The following is a 25,929-nucleotide window of genomic DNA, read 5'->3' as shown; positions in this document are numbered from 1 at the left end:
AAAGTAGCACTACATGTACCCAGGGCCTGTAAATTTAATGCTACTAGCGGGTCTCCCGCACTCGTGCCACCCACTTAAGTAGCCCTTTAAACATGTCTCAGGCCTGCTATTGTAGCTTGTGACCTCTCTTGCTCCGCGAGAAGCGGTCGCTCCTCATGCTCCCTGCCTAAATTACTCTGCAAATACTGCTTGCCTGCTAGAAGCTTGAGGACTGGGTATCGTAGCGCTCTAGTGCATTGTTTGCTTGATATCATAGCGCTCTAGTGCATTGTTTGCTTGGTGACGTAGCGCTTAATCCCTGTGTTTTGCCTGAGATCGCATTTTACTGCTCGCAGCTGGGTACGCTTACTTTCAAAGCGCTCGCATTGCTTAACTCCCGCTTTTGTAATAATAGACCGATTGTGCCGGTACTATCTTCCCATATCGTCATCCATATCTGTGCCCCCAATCTCGCCCAGTTACTGTATTGTTATCGCTGCCATTTTGTTTGTTGTGCCTGCAGCCAGCCTCCCCACCCTGCTCCCGCCTCCCAGCTGGCCCTCCCTCGCTCCGCCCCCTCCAACTTTCCACCTATGTCTGAACAGTTGACGTGCAGCGTTCACGCGCCCCATGCGCGCCGAAGGTGCGCCAAAGGTAAGCCCGTCTACGCCCGTCCGCGCCTGGACCGCGCCCAGAGCCAGACCCCCTGGTCCCCGCCTTACCCATCCTCCCCGCATTACATACGACGCCTCCTCCCTCTTTGCACTCAACCCCGGCCGACACACTAACTGCGCCCAAGCAACACCAGGACTCACCCATGGACCCTTCACCTGCCACTCTTGCAAATTCACCTGCGCCAAGCCCCAATCCAAATCCACAAACACCAAACAGAGAGCCAACACCAACCACCTCAAGTGCATCCTTCTCAACACCCGCTCGATTCACAAACACGCCATCGACCTCTGGAACCTACTCGACACCATTTCCCCGGACATCACCTTCCTAACAGAAACCTGGATGAATGCCTCTTCAGCTCCAGACATCACCATAGCCATCCCGGACGGCTACAAGATCATCCGTACGGACCGCCCCATCCAAACAGGAGGAGGCATCGCCATCATCCACAAGAACACCATCCGCGTCTCAACTAGCTCAGATGACAACCTCGCTATCGCCGAACACCTTCACTTCCAGATCCACACCGACCCCAAGACAACACTTAGGGGCACCCTCCTCTACAGGCCACCAGGACCCCGTACAAAATTCAGCGAAGACATCACTGACTTTATCACCCCACACGCCCTCCCTTCGGAAGAATACATTCTACTAGGAGACCTCAATTTCCATCTGGAAAAGAGCAACGACAGTAACACCACCACCCTTCTGGACAATCTCTCCAATCTCGGACTCAAACAACTTGTTAACACCCCCACACATTATGCAGGACACACACTCAACCCTATCTTCACTTCCAGCAAGCATATCTCCTTCACACATACCACACCCCTCCACTGGACGGACCACAGCTGCATCCACTTCATTTACAATAAGACCTCGACCCACAACCACCCTCAACCAACTCTGCGAAGAAATTGGAACAAAATCACAATCGACCAGATCTCCACATCGCTCCTTCAAAAACCCCCTGCCTATTCAACGAACCCTAACCAAGCCGCCATTAACCTCACACATTGGTTAACCCAAACCGCCGACAAATTAGCACCCTTGAAAAAACATCAAATCAAGCAAGGAAGCAAGAACGCCCCCTGGTTCAACGATGACCTTAAGAAATCCAAGAAGCTCTGTCGTTCCCTTGAGAAAACTTGGAAAACAGACCCAAACACTATCACCCATGCCGCCTTCAAAAACGCCACCCGCAAACATCACCAACTAATCCGGACAGCCAAGAAATCAGCACTCAAAGATCGACTAGACAACAACGCCCACAACAGCAAGGAACTTTCCAACATCATCAAAGAATTCACCAACCCCACCGCCAGCTCTAACGACATCACTCCCTCTCAAGTCCTCTGCGACTCCCTTGCCTCATTCTTTCATGACAAAATCGCCGACATCCATAACAGCTTTGACAACACATCTGTCAACCAATCCACCCCACTCACCTCCGAACCGCTACCTCCTCCGAATATCCTTCTCGAATGGAACCCAATCACCACAGAAGAGACCATTCGCCTGATGAACTCCATCCACTCAGGATCCCCCACAGACCCATGTCCCCATCACATCTTCAACAAAGCAGACTCCATTATCGCACCCCATCTCCGAGATGTCATCAACCACTCCCTTAACTCCACCACATTCCCAGATAGCTGGAAACACGCCGAACTCAGCGCCCTTCTGAAGAAACCCACAGCTGACCCCACCGAACTCAAAAACTACCGCCCCATCTCGCTCCTCCCATTCCCCGCCAAAGTCATTGAGAAAGCCATTAACAATCAGCTCGCCACCTTCCTCGAAACTAACAGATCACTCGACTCCTCACAGTCTGGCTTCCGAGCCAAACACAGCACCGAGACCGCCCTCATCGCAGCAACAGACGACATTCGAACACTACTGGACAACGGAGACACAGTCGCCCTTATCCTCCTTGACCTCTCCGCAGCCTTCGACACAGTCTGCCATAGCACCCTGATACAACGCCTCAGAAATATCGGAATTCAAGGAAAAGCATTGGACTGGATCATTTCGTTCCTCGCTGGAAGAACTCAGAGAGTCCGCCTCCCCCCTTTTAAATCAGAGGCCACCGAAGTCATCTGCGGCGTCCCGCAAGGATCATCACTCAGCCCCACCCTCTTCAACGTCTACATGAGCCCCCTCGCAACCATCGCACGTCAACACAACCTCAACATCATCTCCTACGCTGATGACACTCAGCTGATCCTCTCACTCACTTAAAGACCCAACCACCGCCAAAACAAACCTACACGAAGGGATGAAAGAAGTAGCCGAGTGGATGAAGCACAGCCGTCTGAAACTGAACTCGGACAAAACGGAAGTCCTCATCTTAGGCTCATCCCCCTCCGCCTGGGACGACTCTTGGTGGCCAACGGCCCTAGGAAAAGCCCCCATACCGACGGACCACGCACGGAACCTAGGCATCATCCTGGACTCCTCACTCTCGATGACCAGACAAGTCAACGCCGTCTCATCCTCATGCTTCAACATCCTACGCATGCTCAAAAAATCATTTCACTGGATCCCCACCGAAACAAGAAAAACGGTCACCCACGCACTGGTTACAAGCCGTCTGGACTACGGAAACACCCTTTACGCCGGTTCCACCGCGAAACTACAGAAAAAACTCCAACGCATCCAAAATGCTTCAGCCAGACTCATACTAGACATCCCCCGCACAGACCACATTTCCGCTCACCTGAAAGACCTTCACTGGCTCCCCGTCAACAAGAGAATAACGTTCCGTCTCCTCACCCACGCACACAAAGCCCTATACGAACTTGGACCTGATTGTCTCAACACGCGCCTTTCCTTTTACACCCCCACCCGCCAGATGCGTTCGTCCAACCAAGCCCTCGCCGCTGTTCCGCGCATCCACAAAGCCACCATGGGAGGAAGATCCTTCTCCTACTTAGTGGCCAAGACCTGGAATTCCCTTCCCATCCACCTCCGCCTTACTCAAAACCACCTAGCCTTCAGAAAACAACTTAAAACATGGATATTCGATAAGTAAACCTCCCCCCCCCTTCCTCAAGCGCCTTGAGACCCTATGGGTATGTAGTGCGCTATATAAATTCTGACTTGACTTGACTTGACTTGTGTGTGCAATTTAAACTGCCATTTCGACCTGGTAAAATAAATCTTTTGTCAGGCCTAAACCTTCCTTTTAATTCATGTACGTCACCCCTAGGTTAAGCCCTAAAGAACCCATAGGGCAGGGGACAGTGTATTTAAACAGTTGGACATGTACTTTTAACTTTTGCATGTCCTGGTAGTGAAAAACTCTTAAATAAATTTTTCATTACTGCAAGGTCTACCTCTCCCGTAGTCCCACATTGGCCTAACTTATTACATTCAATAAGTGATAACTTTCAATTTGGAGCGGTTAGGAATGTTGAGTGTGGTGTCTAAATAATTGTAATTTAAAGCCCTAGTTAATGGTAGAGTCAGATTTTAAGTCACAATTCAGAAAACGCCACTCTTAAAAAGTTAAAGTTTTCTTGTCCCAACCATTTGGTGTCTGCAGCCTGTATCCCGGGTCACATCACTAGGTATAGCTGGCAGTTGGTCTTTGTGTATTGCGCCCAGACAGCGAAACAAAGGACCAAAGGTGTTGGCAGGATGGGCCATCTCTGATTTGACAAGGGAGAGGAGCTGTCACCTACCACTCTTGTACATCACAAAGGCTCTGCCAGGGCACACTCACAAAGAGTTTGACACAGTTCTTTTATGACCCGAGACATGCTATGGCCGGGGCAGGGAGGCAGGAAATTCCAAACACCTCTAAACTTCTACTACTAAGCTGGCACCAAGTATAAATAATGAAATCTCAGACTCAACTCTTCAATACATTTCTGGACCTGAAGGACTACTGTGCTGCTCTGCCTCTGGGTCAGAACAGGCTCCAAAAACCTTGAACCCACGGCACCTGGACTCTGCCAGCCGTGAGCTCACCCCCAGCCCCCGAAGTGGTGCCGCCTGGGTCCTGAACCATTTGAAGTGGGCCTTAAGGTGCTCTTCCAGCCCAGTAGTGGTCCCAGCAGCACCAATGCAGCGCAACATATTGCCTCGCAAGACTCTGCATCGTAACCACTGCGTGATGCATACCCAACACAGGATTTCACGTCGCAGCCCTCAGAACCGCTGCTGCACAATGCATCTCCATGAAGGACAAAACATAGCCACCGCAGATCCTCAGAACTGCTACTGCATGAAGCATCTCCATGCAAGGACTTCACATTGCCATTGCAGCTCCCTCTGAACCGCTGCTACGCAACGCATCTCCACACCACCTCTGCTGCGTGATGCATTCTCGACTCAGGACATCGCATCACTCTGCAACCAGGATTTAAAGTACTTTTGTTCTTGGCCCTGTAGCTGGCCCACACTCTATCGTAGTCAGCCTGAATATGCGACCAGATAACTCAGTTGGCACTATGTGCATTTAGACTCTATTTTCCGTTAAATTGATAAAACTGCATCTCTGGTTCTAAACGAGAAAAGAAGGCAGCCAGGGAGTTCAATGCCACACCGCATGATGTAGTGACTACAATAAACAGAAACAGTTGCGCGCCTCAATGGTTAGCTGCACATTCACCACACCTTATACAAAAAATAGAGGCAACAAAAAAAATTATGGAAGATCACATTTAACATAAAACAGATGCTCGTGGGTCTTGGTTATTGATGTAGTATTTTTCTTCATTATATTTTTTCAAAATAGAACAGCCAACGCATTTCACTGTACAAAGGCTTCATCAGGGCGGCAAATGTAAAAAACATGTATATGCTACAAGTCGATAACACATATAAAAGCTATTAACTGGAAACTTATATTAATACAAAGATATGTCAGCTACAAAATAAAGAGAGTTAAAAAAAACTTTTTTATTGTCACGCCATCTCTTTCTTGCTAGGGTAGATTCCCTCACCAACAGGGAACCTAGCCCACAAAGATTGTTGCTGTTTGAATCTGGCCTTGCCAGCCTTTGAAACACAGCTTGTATTACTTAATCATCGGACCCCCCAGTTGTTTGCCAATTAATAAAATGTTTCTAGACCCTGTCATAGCTCCGGGGGTCACAAGCTATATCCATCTGACTTATTAAGTTAATGCTTTGAAAAGATCTTTGAAAAGCCGTGAGTTTGATGTTTTCCAGAGCCTGAATATCTCTCCTCTCCTCAATAATACCACATAGAAGACAAGCTTCAACGTGGCAGAGTTAGACCCAAAATACTGACCAGGACAGTTCCCAAAGAATACAAGTTGGGGACTTACCTCTACATGATGTTCTATTAAATCGCTGATTAACGTACTTATGGCATCCCAATAGGAGGTCAGTGCTGGACATTGAATAAGCAGGTGAGTATTGCCCTTCATTATAGCCTTGCATTGCGGACATGTTATCTTGCCCAGCCATTCTTGACAGCTTACTCGGGGTCCAGTAGGCCCTGTGGGTCATAAACAAATGATTTCTCTTAAGTGGAGCTGTTTTGTCCATCGAATATAACGTAGTAAAATATACTTGCCATATCTGTCTCATATCTCTCTCTATTGTTCAATTTTCCCATATTGAAGATAGATCAGAGTATTTCTTGTCTTCAGCCTCGAGGAAATCCCAGTACCAAATCGTCGCCTCTTTCTTTAATGGACCGATTTTCATTGCCTGTTGAACCCATTCCACCTCCTCTTCCTCTAACCACTCCTGGGTTGCCCACCATGACTGAAGCTGGTAATATTTGAATCTTGTAAGCTGGATGTTGGTACATAATAGTAGATCTTGCCATTCCACTAATCTAGATCCTACTTACAGATCTGCCCAGTAAATCAGACCAGCTTGTGTCGTGTAGTTCCTATGAACCTATATAGGACCTGCGCGTTTAGACAACATATACTGCGGGATTGGTGACAAGACTAATTCCAGATACCCCCACTGAATATGTTTGCCTGTATACCAGCTAGCTCATAGTGCCATTGTTAAATCCTCTTACCAAGGAGAGAATAGTTCTTGCCAACTATCGAACATGACAACTCTGTCCCATCAGGGTTCGTGGAAACAGTACTGTACTTTTCGCTCAGTCACTCATGCTCACTTTGTCTCAGAGAGATACACGGAATAAACGGGGACGTTTTTCAATGAGCATTTATTGAACTAGCATCATTCTAATGTAAAATAGGTGTGCTGAAACAACCACAAGACAGAAACAGATATAAATAATTACAAGCACCAATAGAGTAAAAGGATGGTAGATTCCTACAATAGTGCTAAAATAATGAATACAGGCAGGTATATAAATACATGACAGTAATAATGTGTACTCCTACAATGCAACCCTAACTAGCTGTAACTAAGTGTACCTAGCATGTAGGGGGCGGAGCTAGCTCACAACCAAGATGGCTGCTTGAGCCGAGAGCTCCCCTGTCTCGACGCTTATCCTACACTTATCCTGCTTGTATGACAGTCTGTCGTACCCATAAGACGCGGTCCCACGAAGCGGAACACCTGTGGATTTGATCTGGTGAGGGACCGGGCTGTATGCTGGTCTGCTGTGGCCATGGCGGTCTCCAGGGCCTGGTGAAGTGAACTGCGCCTGAGATCAGCGGCCTCGGTGGTGGATCGCGCGGACATCGGCTACGCGACCTCGGCCACCTGCGCCCGTCGGAGGAGTAATTGGAGGTGGAGGGGCTTCGAGGGGCCCACATTGCGCCTACGGCTGACTGCAACGACCCTTCGGGGCGGGGGAGACCATATCGTGGAGATTGCTGCATCGGCCCCCCCCCCGGAGCGTGCGATGGACACAGGGCGGCAGCACACGCTCCTGTGGAAGGCAGCGCCACATACGCCCAGAGGTGACAGCCGGTTTGACTGCAGACTGGAGGGGGAAGATTGCCGCATGCGAGCCCCCGGGGTTGCAGCCGGTCCGAGATCATTGCCCCGTCGCTGCAGAGGGTGCGCCTGGGTAAGGAAACGAGGAGCCTGGGTGCAGTGAGAAGACCCTGCCTGAGATCGGCAGAGGCCCCCTGCGTCCGGGAGTGCCTCGGGGCCCTCGCTGCCTCTGGGAGCTTGGAGTCGGCGCCGCTCTAGAGGGGACGGGGAGCTCCCCTGCAGCGCGTTAACGCCGATGGGCCGCCTCTCACAGCGTGGTGGTGCCGGTCGCGAAGGTGGAGGTCAGAACAGCAAGTAAGGGGGAATATTGGGCTCAGGACGGCGCTGCGTATCATTGCCTACAGTAGAGAGACGGCGGTGGCAGCTGGAAGATGCCACGGAAAGGCCTCGGTGTCTCGACTTTTGCACTGCCCATAGCGAAGATACATGGGGGACTTTCTGCCCTTTCTCCCCCCTACCTGGGCTCGGGGACCAATTTCTTGTCCTAGGGGAGAGCCCCAGAAGAACAGACAGAGCTGGCGCTGACCACTCACACAAAGATGCAGAGAATCCTCTAGAAGACGGCGCTACCCCGTGGACCAGCATTACACCTCTGACAGAAAGATTCCCGGCGTCAGTGAATGGCTAACGGTGGATGAGAAGAGCTTGGATGTGACGTGACACTAACGTGACTCCACCGCGGGGCTAACACAGTGTTTGGGGCTACAGTGCAAAGTCCTAGTACATATACAAATTTAACTAAGTAATAAGATACTACAACGGTCTTGGACTGTGAATACTCTGCCACCTGCGGCCGCAGAGACACGTTTGGAGCTTTCGACATAGGGCGCACGGACAGGTCGCAACCTAAATTATCTTTTGACCCAAAGGGAACCTGGTCCGGTGATACCACGGCGGGGAAGGATGCAGGGGAACGAGATCCGATGGAAGGCACCTCACAGCAAGATATACGCTGCTTACTGTTAGCTATGGAAAAGAGCCTGCAAGGAGGGATAGCCTCGTTAGGTACCAAGATGGATGCGCTTTCCTATCGGATGGACTGCATGGCGGAAAGACTCGATAACCAGGCGGAGCGGATGGACATGGCGGAGCGCCACATTACGGAGGTAGAGGAAGCGCAGACCTCTTTGGATACTGAAAATAAGCAAATGGGCAGAGCTATGCAGTTCCTACAGGACAAGACGGAGGACTTAGAAGCCCGCTCTCGGCGGTGCAACCTCCGTATCATGGGCCTGCCCGAGACCACACAGACCGGAAACATGGATATCTTTGTTGAAAACCTGCTTAAGAAACTCCTTGGCGACACAGCCTTCTCTGCAATGTTTGTAGTTGAAAAAGCCCACCGCTCTTTGGGCCCGAGACCAAAACCAGGGGCACCGCTGAGGTCCATAATTGCCAAGTTACTCAACTACAGGGACCGTGATGTGGCACTACGACTAGCAATAGAGAAGCAGCCTCTTCAGTATGAGGGCTCGGTCCTGTCGCTGTTTCCGGACTTCACTGCTAAGGTGCAAGAGGCGAGGAGACAATTCGTACCGATGAAACGACAGTTGCGTGAAATGGGAGCAGATTATGCGATGTTGTACCCTGCGAAGCTTAGGATTAATCGACAGGGGAAATCCCTGATCTTTACGAAACCCTAAAGCTCTGCAGAAATCCCTTTAGGACTGGCAAAAAGAGGACCGATCCTCCCCGAATAGAGAGGCTGGCGCAGTAGGAGGCTCCATGGACGACCAGGACTAATTGTGTTCCACACAGGTAAGCCACAGGGTTTACATTGCTTGTGTATGATGGTGCGGTTGGGGGGAAGTCTTAATGACTGTTAGACGTAATGGCTAGGATACATTCCACACTAATAGGTGGATAGAAGTGAAGCGGGGGAGGGCTTCTGGGGGTGTCACCCCTACGAGATGGGTACCTTGATTTGAGCCGGGTGTTCCCCAGTGGGAAAATCATGGTATGAAGGTATATATTGTACTGTTTTAACCTAGTGCCGTCCCCCTTTTCTATGAATCTGTTACGCACTGCTGTCCTGGGTTATTGTTGTGGGAAGGACATATTGGATGGATACATGTTGTTATCAGTACGTTAAATGAGAACGTGTTAGATATTGTCGAAGTTTGTGAGCCTCTAGATGGGGTTTATGGTTACACGCATTTCACTTTGATACTGAGACGGGAGAGAGGTAGGCATATGAATATGTTCTATATAGAGCTTGAGTTCTGCTAGCTACCTTTGCCCACGTGTGACTCCCACTGAATTTGGACGAAGGGTTCTGTTTTTCTTGTATAGGTCTGGAAATTCCTGGGTTGGGAGGTGAGACCGGGGAGGGCTTGCCGGGGAGGGGGGATGCTCGCGGCCTAGTTGGGGATGGGCAGGCGTGGGAGGGTAGGGGAAGGGGGGGGGCGATGCGATGACGACTTGTTGGGGTTGAGAGAGGAATGTTCACAGACAGAGGGTCTTGTTTGCAGGTTATCACACATGGCAGTGGCAGGTGACTGTGTGAGTAGGTATGCTCAGACACTATCGTTAGGACATGTATACAGGCTATGGCAGCTGAGATGACCCAGACGGGGGAAGCATTGGACACTTTGACACTGATGACCTGGAATATACGCGGTCTTAATGACCATAGGAAGTTAGAAAGGTCCTACAATACTTTGCTAGATATAGCGTGGAAGTAGCGCTTCTACAGGAGACACATCTGCCCACGGACAGCCACATACTGCGTTACAGGGGCTTCATGGGCAATATACATGCAGCTGGGTTTACATCACACGCAAGGGGAGTTCTTAGGTGGGTAAAACCCGAAGACACAACTGACGATGACACCGCTTGTGACGGACAGGGAAGGACGATACACGATTACACGGTGCTGTGGTAAGGGAATGGAGATCTGCATAGTTAACCCTTATGGCCCCAATTATGACCACCCGGAATTCTATTCAGAGTTAGCAGCCAATATCATGATGCACTCGGGGGAGAGATACTTTGGGGGGGCGACTTTAATATGACTAGACAACCGCACATTGATAGGTCAGATGGCCCTGACCGTCGTCCTTCGACGGTCCGCCAGGGTTTTGGAGACAAATGACCCGCCTGGACCTGTGCGACGTAAGGAGGCACAGGCACCCCACACTAGGGGGGCTATACACACTACTTGGCCCCATACAACATACACACTAGGATAGATTACTGGTTTGCCACACCACACTTAAGCTCCACAATTCAAAGATGTGATATACTTCCTCGCACTTATTCCGACCATTCTCCAATACTGTTATTGGTAGCCACACCAGCCCGGCGCATACCACCCTTTGCTTGGCGATTTCCCCCATACTCTTTACTAGATGCCCGTTCAGGGAAGAGCTGGCGACGGCCATTGAGACATATTTCGATACCATGTATGTGGGTTCCGTGGAATCGTTACAGAATGTCTGGGAGGCATTCAAGTTGTATATCAGGGGAATCACCATTTCTAAGCACTCGGGAGTCCTTAAATCGATCAGAGGCAGACTACAGACCTTAGAATCTAAGCTCAAAGAGCTGGAGAATAGGCGTCTCCACGATAATAGCGAGGCTCTCACCCAGGAACTGGTTACGGTTCTACAGGAATACCACGAGGAAGCGGACGCTGAAATCAAACACTTAGGAAAATACGCAACCGCTAGATCATATGGCGAGGGGGAGCGCCCAGGACCGGGGCTCGCGCAGCTGGCCAAGCGGGGTAGGAGAAGAACGGGAATACCCGAAATGAGGTCCGAGACGACGAACGATCTTCTCTCGAACGCACAGGCCCCGCACCAGGCGAACACATACTTGATTACCTTTCTCACATAGAGTTGCCTTGGCTTTCAAATCTGCACCGCGAGTTCTTAGTGCGCCCAATAGAACAGGAGGAAATAGTATGGGCATTGTCAGCAATGAAGGCCGGGGGTGCGCCGGGAAGTGATGGCCTCACTGTGGCCTTTTACAAGGCATTCACAGACCTCCTGATCCCGCGACTGCTTGCCCTCTTCAAGGATATGGCAGACACAGGCACTATACCACCTACGATGTGTGAGGGGATACTGGTCGCTATTCTCAAACCAGGAAAGGACCCGGGGGACTGTGCGTCATATCGACCCTTGTCGCTATTAAACGTGGACGTGAAGATATTCGCCAAATTGATTGCCAACCGCCTCAGCCCGATGATCACCTTGTTGGTGGCCCCCGAACAGGCGGGATTTGTACCCGCGCGTAACCTCACGTACAACCTTAGAACAGTTTTCGCGGCATTCTAGCACACGCGCCCAGAGGTCCCAGCAGTGGCTGTCTTCCTGGACATGGAAAAGGCCTTCGACTCTGTCGAGTGGCCTTTCCTAAGACAGGTTTTGAGTCGGATGGGTGTGGGTCAACTGTTTTTACAACTTCTAGCTACGCTGCATACCTCCCCAACGGCCCGTGTACGGATTGGTTCGTTAGTCACGGATACCATACAGATAGGGAGAGGTACAAGACAGGGCTGCCCCCTCTCCCCCATTTTATATGCTTTAGCTGCTAAGCCGCTAGCTTGCGCCCTACGTGAATACCATAGCCACAGGGGCGTTCGATTTCCCACATACAACCTGATCGTGTCCACATGTGCGGACGATACCCTTTTATATGTGAGGGATCCGTAAACTCACTTGTCGGCGGTGCTACGCGAGGTGGTCTTATTTAGCTCTCTCTCGGGCATCCATGTCAATTGGACCAAGTCCCTTATGTTTCCACTTACCCCGTCCACCAAGAAATTTGACCCTGAATTTCCCATCCAATGGACCACGGATGCGGTACGGTATCTGGGGATCCGAATCCACACGGACCCGGAGGTAGTTCTACATGAGACCTATGGGGTGGCGGTCTCCAAATTGGAGGAGGACATAGACAAATGGATCACCCTGCCATTATCGTTGCTGGGTAGAGTCGCACTCATGAAAATGATTGTGCTGCCACGTTTTTTGTTTCTGTTCAGAAACATCCCTATAGTTTTATTGTTCAGTCAAACACGAGGGGTAATGGTCCGGCTGGCATGGGCGGGGAAGCAACCAAGAGTAGCGTGGAATATACTGTAGTGTAGTTCTTATATTCCCAATAGGCTCTGCGCATTGGAATAATATCTTCAGTATTATAGACGTAGGACAGAGGTTAACTAGGTCTTCTACTGACGATATTAGATTTAAGTTCACTAGAAACTTTCTCGAATTAGCGAGGAGGAGTTTAACCTCCCTGGATAGACAAGAAGGGATTTAGTTTCTGACAACCATAGAACATGACAACTTTGCTCTCCCTGATTAAGAGTATATCTCTAGAGTCGTGTGAAAACAAAAGACAGCTATTTTACTCAGTCAATACGTGCGTACTTAGTTTCACCAGATTGCAGAGAAAAGAAGAGACGGGCGTTTTCAATAAAAGGTGTTATTTATTGATCAGTCTCTTTTCTCATACAAGAGAAATGAATTGCTACAATTGTTATGTTATGTTATGTTATTCAATTTTTTGAGCGCACAGCTGCCCCAGCAAAGGGGCGTCCCGGCGCTATAACTGAGAAGGTAACACAACTGACAAGAACAAAGAAAGAGTAGCGAAATTTTTAATAGGGCAAGGGGAAAAGATAAGTTTTAACTGCTTTCCTGAAAATAAAAAGATCCTCTAGACATCGAATGTGGGCAGGAAGCGCGTTCCAGAGCTTGGAAGCCAACACAGTGAATGATCGGCCGCCTAATCTGCATTTTTGGAAACGTGGGACAAGTGCTAGCTTTTGGCCTGCAGAGCGAAGACTGCGTGAAGGAGTGTACAGAGTCAGGAGGTGTTGGAGGATAGTAGGGGTCTCAGTAATAAGAATTTTAAACGCAAAACAAAGGGTCTTAAACTCTGTGCGTCTAATTACAGGTAGCCAGTGCAGTTTGAGATAGTACTGCGGGCTGAGCAGAAGCGAGGTAGGCCCACCAGAACCCTGGCGGCCGCATTCTGTACCCGTTGGAGTCGCAGGACCTCCGCCTGGTTAGCGCCAGTATTGCAATACTTATAGTTAAGTAGAGTGCGTACAGTAAAAGCAGGATTATGAAATAATACTGTAAAAGCATTGATATGGTTTCTTAGCCATACAATACTTTAAAATGGATAAAATAGATACATACATATATACATTTGACTAATCGTACTCAACTGGTGCTTCTAACTATGCCTACCCCGGTGTACCTGACCTAAGGATGTACGTTGTTACAACGCAGGTTGTAACAACGCATACCTTTACCACGCAGCCGCTACAACGCAAGTCGTTACCACAACTTGCGTTGGAGGGCGCGGATTTAGGATTTTTATAATTTTATATTCCAACACCAGTCCCCGTAACAGTAGGGAAGGTGTTGGAATATAAATTTATAAAATTCTTTATCCCACAGCGCCCTCCAGCGCAAGTCGTGGTAACGACTTGCGTTGTAACGGCCGCGTGGTAAAGGTACCGCGTGGTAAAAACTTTGTGGTAAAGGTTGTTTACCCTGACCTAAGCCTAATACATGGGAAGGAGTAAGTAAGTAGCAGTTTAAGTTAAGTTTGGTTTGCCAAGAATCTGACTCAAGAATTCTCTGTAAGGGTTTAGTCAGTTCAGTACCTGGGGATTTGAAGGCAGGAGGGCTGGTATCTCTCTCTCAGAACTCGATATCCCAGTTCACCCGCAAGGGCAAGCTGGAAGCGCCGGAAGCTGGATTTCTTGGCAGGAGAAAAGACAGCGTCTCTCTCAGCGTGTCAAAAGGGAGGGGCAGCGTCCGTGGGCTCTCATCAGCTGGGCTCTCGGCAAGTAGTCGCTGCTCCAGATTCACCACCACCGTGTCTTTGCTTAAGGCAGCGTTGGTATATTTATACCTGAAAGGTGCCGGGTTTGACGTAAGGATGGACATAAGACGTCAATAAAGATGTCATTAAGAACTGGTCGTTCTTACAGTATTACAGGAGTTCTCGGACGAAATCAAAACAATAGCAGAGGGGATTTCCCAGGTTAGCTGGAGGTTTGGATTTGTTTAAGAACTCGGTGTGCTTTCTAGGGGGCTGGAGGAATAGGCTTGCTTAATGTGACCGAATTATGAGAAAGGGTTTCTGTGCCGTTTGCAGGGGTATTATTGATTTATAACCGGACAAGGGCAAAGAATAGGATATTGATTCAGGTACCTAGATAAAACACACTACACCCACTCCACGAATTCATGTCCATAATTACTAAAACTAAGCAATAGTAAACTTATCTAACGGTGCATGTGTATACCGATCCACCCCAAAATACATTATTTTGCATCTGAAATGGTATATGCGAAATACACGAAAAACGAGTATAGGTACTGTATGGTTTTAAGCAGTGTAATTATTCAAACAAAGGATGCACATATATCGCAGCATGAATGATTTGTGAGAATTACACATGAAATGGCTCTTAATACAGAAAAAAAATGCGAGACCATTCCATCACATATAAATACAGTTTATGTAAATATGCTAGAGGCTGAGGTAATATATCGTCTCTAGAGTTCCTAAAAATAGAAGCTCTGTTCTCTAAGAATAGTTCTACTTTAAGCAGAGGATGAGTGCCAAAAAAAAGTAAATATTTTGGAATCGGGGAAAAATAGTTTCGTTTTCAGGGGAGAAAAAAAAGTTCCAAATAGTCCCAGTAGTTTTTGTTTTTTAAAGCTGAAGGCCAAATGCAGAGTTCAGGGAACGCTGTGTGCTCGTTTGCTTAAAGTTATTCTCTTTGTTCGGGGGAAAACATCATTTCAGACAGATTTTCAAAAAAACAGTCTACTGCCTCAGGTGAAAGTTCGACCAAGGTGGAAAATGTCGCTACCATGCAATCTTGAGCATGATTGCTTTCAACGATGTTTTGATCAGCATTGCTTACAGAAGGTCGTACCTGGTTGATGCTGCTCTCATCTCGAACTTCACTACCCTTTAATCGCAGTGGTGAAGTCTCAACGAATGCCGTCATCAGGATGGGTAACCGCTGGGGACAACACGATGCATGAGCCTTTATTGGACTGAGCAAAGTATCTGTATCCAATGGTACTTCTGATTGTAGTGTAAGACAGATGTCTAACACGCATTCTTCTCCGCATAGTAAACATCTTAACACAGGTAAGATACAATTCTGCCAAATGGGTCTGAATGAAAGAAACCAGGTCATATTTAGATCTCTTAGCCTGGCTAATTCAAGGACTTTAGTTATGCGGTCCCGATAGCGTATAGCTAGGATCGTTTCTTCCATTGTTGCTGGAGTTTTGTCTGTGACATGGCTTGCCATAACGAAGCAGCAGTAGCAAAAATAGGATGCCTGCTACGAGTCCCAACAGGAGTGGAAGTCCGCCAAAAACAGAATGGACAAAATTAGGAAAAATACCCAGGACTGCTTTGAAGGGTGTTAACAGTCCCGAAAAAACTGTCTTAAATATACTCGCGATACCATTCGTATCAGAAATGTTTAAGATTTCGTTTAGCATTTCTGCGAAGTGTAGGGGGCAATTTGTTGATAATAATGCATGTATCTCTGTCGTTGTCCTTGCAACTTGTAGATCATACGTTTCTTTTGATGACGTCAAGTGAACTGGCGTCTGTAGAAGCACAGTCTTCATTCTGCTTAAAGTATCAATTCGAATAGAAGAGATATTCAAACTGGGCCAAATTTTCCCCTCCCTGTGTGGAGTGTCGTTTGGAAACAATACTCGCTCATAGCAAGGGACCATGGAACTTACACTAACTAGATAAGCTTTTCCTGGCACTAGGCCACAACATCTGTGATCCACAATTAGAATGTAGCTCCCGTTAGAAAGCCGTCTAAAGAATGGCTCTATTCGAGTTGCAGGTGTACCAAGCTGGTGACATGAAAGGTTATTAGAAGTCCCCTCACAGGCCCCATGCAAATTTATGCCCTGACACAGAAGTATACCACTTAGTGATTTTTCACAATTATTACTACTAAGAAATACACTCTGTCCTTTTTCACTATAACATGTGTGTGTGTAAGGTAATTTCCATGTTGACTTAATGTATCCTTTACCCAACCTTTCATACTGGCCTGCCTGTATATACTTTTGGCAGTATCGAAATTGGATAGTCGTTATCGGAATAGTTATTATCCCATGTATTATCCATTCAATGACAGGTCGTTCTGACATTGTCAGTGGTAATCTCTCGAGTTTTTCAATGCTCAGAATTGTATATTCTGCTCCCTTTTGTGCCAGGCTGATTTGTGTATCAGTAAGGTTATAGATAGAGAATAATGACGTTGTGTTGATTAAACGCCAAGGCACGTAGCCTGAACGCAGATTTTGTAACGTCCAGCCAAGCTGTACAATAGAACGCAATTGAGACTGACCGTGTTGCAACATCAGTAAGTCCTGCTCTATTATATCGATTGCAGATGATACAATACTGTCCAGTGAATATATTCTGGAAGACAGAGTCATTAACCCATTGTCCACAACAGAAAGTGATTTTTCCAAATTAATACGGTCAATTTCCCGTATTTTCTCTGCTGTCTTAATTTGACTTACTTTCCAAGCTTCGTTGTAAGCTGCATATATAGAGGCCGCGATGAAACTTTTTTGACGCTGTTTGCGTGGTCCCATAATGAAATCACGCAAGTCAGCACCTTCTTTAAGTAAAGTTAAGTGTTGCTTAATTTCTGCCAGTGTGGATGTTCGTAGCCATTCAAGGCAGAGTTTACCCACACTGTATGTTGTTATAATCCCTGGATGTTGTCGCTGGGAGTATCTAGGATCTAGCCTGGACATTTTTAACCCATGTATTTTGTTCAGGAATCTATCTTGACAGTTATTTGTGTCTGTGGGCCAGATCAACCATTTCTTCCAATCAGGATGTGTTCTGTTTTGGTTAAAAATATGGGATACGTCTATCTCAACATCTGTAGTGCTATTACTGTCAGGTGTTGGCTTTGGAGTAGACTGTTTGTTCAAGTCTTTTATTTTGGCTAGGCCCTGACAGGTTGTCTGTTGAATTGTGTCATTCAAAAATATAATTTGTTCTGGGATCATGCAGGCTCTGAATAATGATTCTTTACCTTGGACCTGCCAATCTTTAGTACCCCAGATGGTTTTCATTTCAATATTATTGTTCCAGAAGTCAAAACCAAATGTATTCATTTTTTCAAAAAATGTTTTTGAAGAGATTAATTTTGTGTTTGTCAGCATGGTTTTCATTCCTGTCTTATTTAGCAGTTTGAAATAAAATGTTTCTGCATTACTTGTGTTAAACCCTGAGAAGTATGGAAATTTCTCATAGAATGTTTTCGAGCTTCCTTTTGGTGGAGTTGCACAATGTTCCCATTGGTTATAATTTAAAACATTTCTAGGTTGAGCAGATTTATGCAAATAATGGTTAGCATAGTGGTTGTAACAGTACATCTGGTCATAATTAGATGAACCCTGTAAATAATCATGTTCAGTAAATTTAGCTGACATAACTAGGTCTGACATCATATCATTAATACTTTCAAAAGTCCCAATCATCAGAAAATGTGCTTGGTTTTACAAAGTCACTTAATGAAACCTTGAATTGATGAGAATACTTCAAGAGCTCGACCGGGCCATAGATTTCGTAATCAGTTTTGTCCCATGCTACCCCACCGGGTAATGGATTGGCTGTGAAGTTCACTGAAGAAAGTTCTCTTTTCTCGATGTGTGAAGACTTGTGTGGTTTTAGGACTAAGTTGATTTTCTGGCTGGCTGTGTCAATTTTAACATATTTCCCCTCAATGAAATGTCCCAACCATAGTACCATGATGAGCCAAAGCAGGAGGAAAAGTACACCCAGTACCACCCAAAATTCAATCCATGGAGAAATCAGATAGGTTGCTTTTAGTTGATGAAAAAGTTCTTTAGCCTTGTCTTTAAGAGTTGAAGTTGATGTCGGCTGTTCCTCAGGTTCACTCGGATCCTCAGAAAAGTCATCGAAATTGATGAAGTAGCCGGATGCAGTTCTGTCAATGGCTTCAATCGCTTCTGGATTTCTTTTTGCTTTCGGAATTTTCTTTGTTTCATTAGCATAGGCTGTGGCTACATCATTGTAGACTGGTGTTTCTTGTTGATGTATTACAATTTGGGTTTCAAGAGGCTTAAGTTCCATGGCTTTATTGCATAGTGCTTGTTGATTCACTGTAGGTTTATCAAATGTGATTAGTCTTTCAGTTTGAACCTCTTGATTTGTAGCAAACTTTGGTGTTCTGCTACTTCTTGGGAGTCCACTTGGCCTACTACTTGTTATTGGCCACATGATTGTGGTTTAAACAGGGCGATGGATACAACTCGGTTCTCCTTTTTACCAGCAAGGGGCGGTAGTACAACTGATCTTGTTCCGTTGACAACTAAGACAGGTACTGATTTTCTGTAAGAAGGCCCAAATTCCTTCTTCACCGCGATTTTCTCTCTGACCAGATCCCCAATCTTTGGAATCCAGACAGGCCTTGCTGGGACAGGTGGTTTCTCTTCAGTGGCTGTTGGCTGTTGTTTCAACTTTATGTTGCTCAGGTTTTTTCTTTTTTCATTTAAGTCCTGTAAAATAGCCAAACGATCTTTGATATCAAAGCTTTTTTCTTTCACCACTGAAGTTTGACTATCGAGGTCCTGGATTAGCATTCTAGTCCCGAACAAGAGTTCGTACGGACTGAGACCTGTTAGAGAATTTCTTGGTAGATTGTTAAGACTACGTTGGACACTTATTAAATGTTTGACCCACCCAGCCCCCGAACCTAATACCTTTGCCGTTATAGATTGCTTTATGTCACGGTTTTTTCGTTCCACAATCCCGTTTCCCTCAGTATGGAAAGGACAAGAATACCGCAATGCAATGCCCATGCTGGTCATGGCCTCCTTATAAGCTCGAGAGCTAAAGGCAGGACCCTGGTCAGAATGTAGCATGCCAATCGCGTATGTGCCGATAAAGACTCGCAAATCTTTTATGACAGTTCAGACGTCAGCCGAGAGCTGGGGTCTACATTTTAAATGAAGTTAGTCTTAGATAATATACATTGGGACGCATGTTTCCTGTTTAATCATGCGAATAGATCGCTTTATGCTTTCTATTATGTGTTCTGGCACTACTTCTGCCGGTTCGCAACTGCGATCTCTGTTGCAGTTTTCACAATTTTTTGCAAATTTGTGATTATCCACGCTCATCCCCGGCCACCAGTATTCTGATTTTAATTCTGTCAAAGATTCTTTGATCATCTGATGTCTTAGACCTAATCCCATATGTGTTTCTTGTATTAAGAAGCCTCTCCTGTTCCTGTTTGTAATTACCCTATCCCCCACTCCAGGGATTCGAGCAAAAGGAACGGAGTTTGCATCGATTATGTATGTATAATTGAGTGGATAGCTGACAGGTAACGCTGAACAGTCGCCTTTTGATGACGTTTTCACCACCAGCATCGTTTCCCCGTCTATGTATTTTCCTGAACGCTTTTTTGTAGCTACGGAAGCCGACTTAGTTGCTTCCGCCGTGGCTGTCTCAGCCAATGAATTCCCTGGAACGTGAACGCCATCACGTTTGTAGAAAAGTCAGCCCATACCGCACCCGATGCCCAGGCTGCTGGTGCAGGGTGACTCTTCGTTTCCATCTTGAATAATTACCAAATAAAGAGACGGGCGCTGAAGGCAGGAAAACAAGAACAGAGTTTATTACTCATGAGGAGAGCATGTCATTTGGGACACTCGCAGAGTGTCTTCGGGAGGTGCTCTAACAAGTTTCTCTGAGGCTTCGCCTTTTATACACAGGTTCGTGGCACACAGGCATCCTTTTATTACAATCAATACATTGTGTAGTATGAAGGTATTCCAACACGTGGCTACAGTAGGGGCCCTTATCCTTCATGCAATAGGAGGGGGCTGTCACGCAGCTGAGAGTTCTGCTGATTCCATTGGAATGTGTGTGCCTGATCGAATCTCAGGGGGCGGGGTGGCCATGATCAATAGTGGCTTCTTTCAAGAGAGACGAGTGCATACAGTAGTGGGCAATAAACTGTATCCTCGGGCTAAGAGATGACCAGCGGTCCGTGCAAACAATTAGGTTCAGAGGAAGAGGTCATCACAGGAGGGGTATTCATGGAGGGACAGGAGGTGTTGGTCAGGCGCGGGGTGCGATTCTCAGAGACAGAGTCATGTGGGAGGGGAGGGCTCATGACTTGTGCATGTGAGAGCGGGGGCGGTCAGGGTGCATGGGGGGTCTTGCAGGGTCAGGGAAGAGTGCTGACGGGCGATCGTGAACAGGGAGACCATGATACCTAAAATGGCTGTCGTGTACGTGTGTGCATGGGTCTATGCTAGCGGGATAACACAGTCAGTGTTTTAGCGATATCCGTTCTGCTTACAACAAGGGTACAGTGAACACAAATGAACGCCGCTTATGTGTATATACATTGCCAATTTCAACAGTCGCCGCTTTTAAACATAGCTAGTACATTTGTGTTTACCCCAACTGAAGGAGTGTACATATAGTCATGTGTGGCCAATTAAATAACGTTCGTCAAATGCTAGCAAATTGCGTGTAGCCACATGCAGTCGATACAATTGGCGGAATACGGTACATGCGAATTTACATTTGCTGCGTTATTCATACAAATCTAGAGATTGGCATAACACGTAGTCGAGGGTAATCAGGAAAAACGTTCCGACATATTATAGACTTCAAGTTCTGACTTTCTTTTCAATGACATCAACATATAGTAAAAAGTGCTATATGAGACCTTTGGACTTAAGTGACCGAAAACATTTCTTTGAAAGCAACAGGAATTGAGGGAGAAAGTTCAGGAAGGGGGGTCTTAGCGAAAATGTCTTTTTCAACGAAGAGCCACCACTGGTAGACTCTGTTAGTCCGTTTTTCTTTTCGTTGGCGCTTTTGAGCACCGGCGGTGGAGCTATAAGTCCAGCTCGGAATCATCCTTACGCGTTGCAGGGTGCGATCAGTCCTCTGCTGTTAGATCACAGTCCTGTTTCCTAACTGATCTTCTTAGGGGTGCCTTATGCTGGGCACCTGCGTGTCTTTCTTTTTCCGTGGCAAAATCCCAGTCCATAGTCAAAGTTTATATGAAAGAGTTTGTTGAATAATCGAGGGAAGAGAGGGCGGAGTGGGGCCAAATTTTCGGACACACCAAGGGACCAAGGGAGCAAAGGACAATGAGCAGGCAAGCCCAACAGTCGGACTCAAAAAAGGGGGACGGGGGACTTCAGGCACGAGTGGGTCAGCAAGTCGAGGGCTTCAAGGTAGCCCTTCATTCTTTCATCTGCCGAGTTTGAGAGTTGTGCCTCGTCCCGCGTCTCGTTGCTCTGCGGCTCCACCTTTGGTCGTCACACGTGTTCCATGATCTGTGGCCAGGCTGTGCGTCACGTCCAGCTCCTCTCCTCCGGTTATTATATCTTTAAATGAGTAGAAAACAAGTTTTTAGAAAAACTGGCAGGAGAAGACATTTATACATCTCAATTCCGTCCCCAATCCTATGTAGGTGGGGGATAAGTTCATCGGTCACAGTCAGAAGTCGTTATTTATGGAGTCTGCAGGAGTGCATTGCTATGGAATTCATAACCCTGTTCGGCGCTCATTCGTGACGTACGTGGAGAGAAATTGGACCTTTATACACAGTGTATTATATCAAATTCAAAATCGAGTCCTTATGTAGCGACTCGTCCTTCCCTTTAACCCAAGCATCGACAATCTTACATCTCCCTTCGGGGTCGGCTAACTCTTGTAAGTAGGGCGTTATCGTCATGAAGAAGGCGGAGGGGGTGGAAGTAAAACATGCTCTTCTTGGGGAGTGAACGTTAATCAAGGTAATCAATTTCGCTTTCGAGGGTAGATGACATGAAGCTGGGGTTAATCGGGGGGAAAGGGGACGTTTTGGACAGGGAGCTGGGGTCGATCGGGAGAAGTGGGGTACTCGGGACATTCGTACTCGAGGGCAGAGGAGCGAAGTAATTTGTGCATTGGGAATTGTATTTTTAGCGAACTGAGAAACAGAAGGCCATTGACGTTATAGTCCCCTCATAGAAGGCCAGATTAGGGGACATCCGTCGTTTTACCTATCCTTTCCTTCATTACCAACTCGGGTTCTATCGTTTTGCAGAAAGGAGAGGTAGTAATATGGCGAGTCACAATCGTTTTGGTTTTTGGTCAATTTTGCTGAACACCTTTGTGTTCGTGGAGTCCCAATTAGGTTCGTGCCGGTGGGGCACAACGTTCTTGCATAAGGGAGGAGGGAACAGGGGGACCTTCAGAGAGAGAGAAGGAGAGTGTGAGAGAGAGAGAGAGAGAGAGAGAGAGAGAGAGAGAGAGAGAGAGAGAGAGAGAGCGCACTCTAAGTGGTCCATTCAGTACACGTGCGACGTAGAGAGAGAAAGAGAGCGGGAGAGAGAGAGAGTGACGTGTACAATAATGGACCATTCAGTGCGCGCACAACATAGAACAACAGGGGTTAAGTAATACGGAAACACAAACGGAGGGATGACGTAGATCCATACATCACGTACATACAAACTCGGACGGGGAAGACAGTACATGTGTTATACACAAAAATCCAAGACAAAACATAAAACAGTTATTGGCCAAAATTATCCTTTTCTGTTTGCTGTGCATCCTTGTCATCCTAAGCTCTTTTGTTTACCTTTTTCTTCTCTTTTATTTGTCGGCTGCCCTTACTGGTGGCTTTGATTGTACACACTTACGCCGTTGGCAATTGGTCATGAACTGACCTGGTCGGGCTAATGCTCACGGTGGTTTATTAGAGTCATTTTTAGCAAGTGCGTTTCTAGGCTGAGACAACAGTTGGTGTCAATTGGAGAACAATGGGGCAGCTTTTAGTTACATGTCTATGAGGATGCGAAAAGGAGGTAGTAGGTCTTTAAGTATCGGCAATATCCCTAGTCCTCCCGTCGGAGGGTACTTGTGTAATCCTTACCTCGGAATATACCCTAAACTATTTAGTTAATTGTGGGGTGCTTATTCATTAGCGCACGTCATTTTAGTTGTACTATTCGGGGTGCCAAGCGAAGTTATATTTTGTTGTTTCCCCTTTAGGCTGCTCTCCCAGGCGCTAAGTTCAGAGAGAGAGAATAGTCATTGTTTGCTTGTTGCTGTTAGGTACCATAATCAAACGCCTTTTTCCCTTCTTCTTCGTCCGCTAGATCACCATTTTCTTTCTTTGTATTCTTAATCGATGTTCCAAGGTGGCCTGCAGAAAAGAGGGAAAAAAAGAAGGGGGCGGGGGCAGCATTTAAGAATACATCAGCGCGCATAAACCCGAAAAAGGCTTTTACTTACTACATACGCGGTCTATCTCCCCGGAACGCAGTTCTTGCCAATTCGGCATTTAAGCCCAGATGAACCTTTTAGTGTGCGAGAGATGATTATCGGAAGCCGGTGGATAGCATAGGTCACCCATGTGTGGTATTACGGATCGTATGTAGGGAGGCCAGATGGCACTCCTTTGGAGCGACTTAGGGGCATTTTAGCACAATTTTTCTGATACAGGTAGCATATAAAGTATAGGCTGAATTCCAGGGTCTTTTAGTGGTTGCTTTAGGCCGTACAAAGATGCGCAAAGTACATACAACAAAACCCTGTACCATTCATTTTTGCAGTATCTCTGCGTACTATACTTTTTAATCCTTAAACAGTGGTCATGTATTCGAAACTTACTAATTCACACGTGACAACTACGTTTGCTTTTTCCAGAAAAATCTTTAATAAGAATGTCAGTGCATAAATATGGGCCTACAACCCCGTGGGCCGGCCACGGAGCAGGCTGGAACTGTAGATGTGGGGATACTTTATTAGTAAAAACTTTAGTGGAGTCGGTGGTCGTTTATTTCATAAAAAGTGCGAAAAGCGCAATAAAAATCATATTGAATCTTTAGTGTGAGGGAATATCATAAGCATCGAAATTTCGAACTTTCAATAACCATGATGCGCCAAACTCAACAACAATTCATTGTCCGAATGTTCAATCAATACCCATCTGATGTCAATTTACCGTCTGAACACATAACCAGTACCCATCCAATATCAATTCTTTGTCCGAACACATAACCCGTACCCATCTCATATCAATTCATTTCCCGAACTGACAGTACACATCCTGAATCAATTAATTGTCCGAACATATAATCAGTACACATCCTATATCAATTCCATGTGGTTAAAAACCTGCATACATATCTCATGACACCAGGGCTGAACAATCGGGGTACAACAAGGAGTTGAAAGTTTCATTTGCATCGGCGCCATTTTGGGTGCAGTCAGGCAGAACCAGGCATAGTCTAAATCTCTACTAACTCGTGGTTGGCCCAGAGCTTCTTTTGGCAGTCCAAAAGTTCCGTTAAAGGGTAAAAGAAAGGATCGGTGGTCTGAACCATCAGTCAAAAGGGGAGGGAGGCAACAATCTTTTTCTACCGGGTCATACTGTGCTTTCGCCGGAACTGATCCGAACTGTAGTCTGCAGGATTCTAGTCATTCAAACTGAGGCTGGCGACAGCATGGGAGCGCCGACGTCCTGCGGCTACATTTCCGTCGTTCCGAGGGCAATCATGGCAGTCATTCCCCATCGGGGGTATTTGCGGGAGTCGGGGACTCCCGCGGCTCCTCTAGAATCTTCAAGGTTGTGGAGAACTATGGTGGTGGAGTCAACTGGTGACCGGGCCATTCCTTCGTGCTGGGCCCGCTCTTGCCAGGCCGATCGCCATTTTGAAAGTTCGGCAACTACCGGCGATCGCGGGGTCAAATGAGCGGACGGGCTCCACCCTGCCGGGCGAGGCGTTGCAGCATCGCCACAGTGGAAGAACCCTTTTCCGGGCGCCTGGAGCGCTGAGGGTGCAGCTGGGAAGCCTCCACCTGGGGAGGCGGGAGAGGCTTGTTCGCACCGCCTCTCCCTCCCAGCGCACCCCACGGCGTCTCTCTTGACATTTGTTATGGCCGGACCAGGCGATGAGGACGAGGGGGGGGGGGTCGGAGGCATGTGCAAGACATCCCCCCCAGGGTTGTCGCAGCCATTATAAAAGAAAGAAGTGGCGCCTGGCATGTTGTCGCTGCCATTACGGAAGAAAAAAGAAAGAAGTGGCGCCTGAGTGGCCTCTCCACTCCCAGGCCCTCCATGGATACTGGTCCAGACTGGGAAAGAGAGAGAGAGTCAACCTGCAATTCTCTAGTGTTACCGCCACCGCGGCCGGATCCCGTCGGCCTCGGCCTCTGGTTGATGGTGGCCGGACTGGGAGAGGGAGGGGAGGGTCGAGGACACGGACATTCCCCCCCCTGCAACTCTCCAGGGTTGTCGTAGCAATCCCCTTGGCCGGGTCCCTTTTGGCCT

Source organism: Lissotriton helveticus, chromosome 4_1 (genome assembly GCF_964261635.1).
Source record: "Lissotriton helveticus chromosome 4_1, aLisHel1.1, whole genome shotgun sequence".
Lineage (NCBI taxonomy): Eukaryota > Metazoa > Chordata > Amphibia > Caudata > Salamandridae > Lissotriton > Lissotriton helveticus.
The sequence above is the reverse complement of the archived record's forward strand: the minus strand, read 5'-3'. Positions refer to the sequence as shown.